The sequence below is a fragment of the Gekko japonicus genome, unplaced genomic scaffold, assembly GCF_001447785.1.
Source record: "Gekko japonicus isolate JY-2015 unplaced genomic scaffold, Gekko_japonicus_V1.1 scaffold258, whole genome shotgun sequence".
NCBI lineage: Eukaryota > Metazoa > Chordata > Lepidosauria > Squamata > Gekkonidae > Gekko > Gekko japonicus.
Genome location: NW_015164190.1, coordinates 491,572 through 496,753, shown reverse-complemented (window position 1 = coordinate 496,753; position 5,182 = coordinate 491,572). Strand labels below are relative to the sequence as shown.

At 38.8% G+C, this 5,182-nt stretch overlaps 1 protein-coding gene across 1 annotated transcript in view; it reads left to right on the top strand.

Annotated features, from left to right (window-relative positions):
* The first annotated feature begins 1,427 nt into the window (after window positions 1-1,427).
* Window positions 1,428-5,182, top strand: part of KIF2C (kinesin family member 2C) — a 30,248-nt gene continuing 26,493 nt past the window's right edge. The window contains exon 1 of the mRNA XM_015408278.1: window positions 1,428-1,526. The gene's annotated coding sequence lies outside the window, so the exon portion shown is untranslated. The remainder of the gene's footprint in view (window positions 1,527-5,182) is intronic.

The window sequence follows — 5,182 nt, the reverse complement described above, 5'->3', positions numbered from 1 at the left end:
TGAGAATTAAAAACTTGGGTCTGGTGGTGTTCACAAACATCCTTGCAGTCAGGAGGCATGAGATGGTTTAGGCTCACTGGAAACTGATTAGTGGTCCCCTATTGGATCAGACTACTTTTTGCCCATCTTGGTGAAATGGGCTCTAAATGTATTGTGGTTCTTTGATATAGGAGGCTGGATAATTTAGCCGCAGTCCTAAATTCCTGTACTTTACTGATCTCAGTGGTGCTTCTGAGCTAATATGTCTAGGATTAGACTGTATATTATGATAGTCACTTGTTGGTTGAGCAAAATAGGTTCAGAGTTATTTATTATAATTTCACATGGCACATGGCACAGCATACATGATGCTAGTAGAACTTATTGTTTAAAAATAAGAGGCATTTGTCTGCATCCAAAGGTGTAACAGCAGTTATGCTAACAGAATGGCAGAGGGATTGGGACCATATTTGCCCTTTTCCTTTCCTGTTACAGTCCCCCATATTTTCCTTTAGTGTCTGCTTATCTTCCCTGAGCAGAAATGGGTGTGTGTGTATGTGCGCTCATTGGAGTGCAGCGGTATGGGCTAGGCAGGAAAACCTTGTTTTATAAATCCCCCCCCCCCAATTTTAAAAATTTAAATATAAGCATGTAACATATTAATAAATATAACAAAGTCCAATCATTTTATAAACCTTAATCCACTCGTGGTGCTGTGGATCCAGCCCAATATATTTTGCAGATAGTGGATATTTGTAGCATGAGGTGACCAGTTAATCCAGAGACTGAGGTGTATATTTGGGTATACTTTCTACCTGCTCTGAAGGTGCCTTTGCAGCTCAAGAAAATGCCTGTTGGAATGTTGCAGCACTAGCAATGGGATTATGATGTCACCCTAAGGTCAAGCAAGTGGACTAAAGAGACATCACTTACTCACTGTCTCTGCACAAAACTAAGAGAGAAATCAACTGTATAGGCTAATTGATGAATTCTGATTAGATGTTGAATACTTTCCTTTTTGGAAAAATTTTTTGCTTAAATTCATTCCAGTAAGTAGTAACTGTTTGGGAATCTCTTACAGTAGAAATCAGGGAGTGACTTGAATGTACTATGATTAGCTGCTAGAGATTAACAGTGCCATCCTAAACAGAGTTACACCCTTCTGAACCATTGACCTCAGTAGATTTAGAAGGGTGCAACTCTGTTTAGGATGGCATTGTAAATTACTTATGGTAAATCAGCTTTGCTTGTGAAGGATGACCATGGAACTGTGTGGGACTTGGCAGGAATAGGTAGCCAGCCTTCAGTATCAAGATTGGTCATATTCACACTTCAAAGATGCCAAAGAAATGGTAGACTTGGATGGATTGATCATATCTATTTGAAGTTGATGCTGAAGTATGCATAAAACATTCCATTCTTTTTTTTTTTGTCCTTTGCAGATTGAACTTGATGATGTGGTAGCAATAAATCCAGACCTGTTTACAATTCCAGTAACTGCTGATGTGAATGAGAACCTTCCAGTACGAGATAATGTAACCACACAGGTATGTAACTCTGTTATTCCTCTGATTCTTGCTAAGGCAGCAAAAATCCCAAACCATGGAATTTTAAAGAAATTCACATTTAATGTGTCACTTTAATAACTTCAAACACCCTTAACTGTTTCATGATTGCCTTACTATAAAGTTCTGGGCTTTTGGTGTTAACATATGGTTTAACTTCTCACAAACGTTTTAAAATCTTTACTTAGATAAATCTTTAAAATATTCAGAATAAAATACATATAGTCTAGTAATTAACACACTATGTGAAAGAAAGCTAGTCAACTATATATATGCCAAGTGGCTTAAAAATAAAACTGTGTTATCTACTGTATTGAACTGACTTTTTGTATCCATGTTTTTTCCTAAGGAAAACTTCTGTTCCAGTAAAAAATATGTACATTGCTTTCTAAAGTCATTGTTGCTTCCCTGCCTGCCTTTGATTTAGCGCTATCAGTTAGTTCTCACAGAATCATGGTGGGTTCACACATATATGTGCCCCAGTCATCTGTTGATGACAGTATATGGTATTAGTTTTTAGCAGCAACAACTACTTCTGTGGCAACCAACATATTATTAACTACCTCTTTTTTTTCTTTTACACACTTTTCTCCAATCATTTCCTCATTTCAGTTGTAAAATAATTTATTTAATTATTTTCAAGGCTTCACACCAAAAGGATTTTTCTTTCTTCCATGAGGTCAGCAAAAAAGTCTACATCTTTCATGTGGCAACATCTATCTATGTGGTATTACTGGTGTGTAATAGTATTGGAATACAACTTTGTGTTCCTTATTATTGCCACAAATGAGGCTTTTTGGGGACCATCTTCCATCTAGCTTAGCACAGTAATTGCTACTGTAATTTCCTGTAGATCTTTTTTCCATTGTCCCCAGTATTGACTTTCATATAGTAGGAAATTCATCAATATATTATAACGTTTTGTCAGGAGCCATTTAAAAATGTTAATATTAGTAAGATATGTTTAAAAAGTGAAATTTTGTCTTGATTTACAGATGCTTAAACTTTGTAGGTTCTCCATTTAAACTACACTTAAACTATGTAGGATCTACATTTTGGTTTTAATTTCATTGCGTCAAAAATCTGCTAGTTGTGCCTCGTTCCGGTTTATGGCGACATGCTGGTGGACGCATCTCCCGGACCTCCCGGGGATGTGATCTGCGCACCAGCAGAAGGGGGGGGGGCGACGGGTCACTACCCCCCCCGGAGCCTTGGCAAAAGGCTCCTAGCCATGGGGCTTTTGGGGGGTGGCCTCTTCGCCAGCGCGATGCTGGGGAATTGAGGTGCTCCTCCGCCCCAACGGTCCTGCCACTGACTGTCCTTATGGATCTAGAGCCGCTGACCGGGATAAGCATCAGAGATCGAGCATTTTGAACGTATGCTGAGTGAGGTCTTATGACCAACAATGAACTGTGAGTCGTGTTAAAGCGAAATGAGAATTTAAAAAGAAAGCTACCCCCTGGGAATGGCGAAAAAAGCGAGCGGGGGAGGGGCCCCTTCCATACGCATGAACTAAACAACGAAATACTAAGGGGGGAGCAGAAGAAAAAGCGTTGAAATCTGTTTTGAGAGACTTACCAGAGCGCAGATAAGCGTGTGGGCGTATTTCAGAGACTTTAGCAAGTTTTCATAAAAGTAAACAATCCATAAAGATGGCGGGGAAAAGGGCAGAGAAAGACAAACCAGTAAAAGTGAAACCCGCCGGAATCTTGAGCCCTTGACCGGAAGAGACCACCGAGCTCTCCAAAATGTTGGAGGAGTCCTTGCGCCATCTGCTGGACCAGATGACTAACATAGAACAGCTGACTAATCTAAACCAGAATCTTGCAACTCAGCAGCTCTAACTGACTGAGACTTTAAAAATAATGGAACAAACGGCTGAGAAGGTGAAGGAAATGGACGCCAATGCCAAAAAAGTCAAGAAAAAGGTGCAAAAGCTGGAAAAGAAACAAGCCTCAGAAGAATCACAACTTTTACAGCTGCAAATGGAAAAAGCAAATTTGGTCCTACGGTTTCAAGGGGTCCCAGAATTAAAAGATGAGAATCTAAAACAACTCCTGAGTGAAGCATTAGCCCCAGTTACAGATTTGAAAGCGGAGTATCTTGCAAGCGAGATGGATGTGGTCTATAGATCCTATTCCGTGTACATCGAAAAAAATAATATGCCTGGGGAAATAGTGGCTAGATTCTCAAAGCGACATGTGAGGGGTTCTATCCTGAAAGCAACTACAAAAACACCCTTGAAAATCGAGGACAACACCATCAGGATTTTAAAAGACATTCCATTTGAAATAAGACAAAAGAGAAAGAAATATAAAGATTTAATCCTTTTTCTTCAAACAAACAACATTGTCTACAGATGGTTAATTCCAGAAGGAGTCATTTTCAAACTACAAGATAAAAAAGAAAAGATTGACTCTGTTTCCAAAGCACGTGAGTTCCTGAGAGTGCAGCTGGGAGAGACAGCCGAGGTCGAGAAGGAAGAAGATGACAGCAAATCCAGTGGCGAATTGGACTTGGTGTCTTCCGACGAGGACTCTCTTTCTGATAAGGGGGCGGCTGCCCCCAAGCGTACATATAAATTGAGGATTAGAAAAGATAAGATACAATGAAGGCTGAAGGACTCTGAATTGTGCCTTTAAACTTTAGTTTTATTGTGGGATGCTCTGGGAATTCTCTTAAATGGATAAAACATTGGATAAAAAATTTAGCATAGCCGACTATGTTCAAAGTAATACTAGCAATTTAAGATTAACATTTATATAAGCAGTTGTTATGGTCTGCTATACTTGGGCTTTTAGTTAGTTGTGGTTTTCTTTCCTTTCTCCCTAGATGTAGTTTACTCCTTCCCAATTTTTTGTTGTAGTTTGTAGTCTATTAAAAAATGCAATAAAAAAATCCCCTCCGGGGGGGGGGGGCTAAAAAAATCTGCTAGTTGTGTGCATATCACAATACTTAGCGTGCTCTCTTCCAGTTGCTAAAGTCACTGTTTTATCTACTTAGCATGAAGTCATTTCTGGTTTGTAACTAATGGTGTAAGACCAAGATAGTGCCAGACCCCATTTAAGTTTGTCAAGTACAGAAGTATTTCAGTGGAATTATTTATCTTTTATCAAAGATAACCCATTTCCAAAAGGTATGGAGAATTCCGATTGCTCAGTAGCTCAGCATGTACTAACTTTATTAAAGTCCTGCTGTTAAAATATTCAAGACTGCTTGTAATAATAGTTTGACACCTCCAGTGTCATCCTGTAAAGAGCTCCTTCATTCTATGCTCAGTGATCTCAATGAGTTTAGACTGAAGTAACTGTACACAGGACTGCACTCCTTGGAAGTACATCCTCACATTCCTTTTATATTAATATACTCATTTTTATTCTTATAACTTTAGATACATCAGTTACAGAAGACAACTGTGTCAAGCTTTTTCTGTCATATTTTTAACTCTTCTCTCAAAAAGAAATACACACACTGGCAAGATGTTCATTGTAACCAGTATAATCGTACCCATTCATAAGACCCCTTTTGCATCTTTGTCTTATTTTGTCATTTTCTGAGGATGACCACATCTGGTTAATTTTATCCCAGGGTATTTGATATTTTTCCATTTAGGTTTGCACATCAGTCCTATTCTGTAT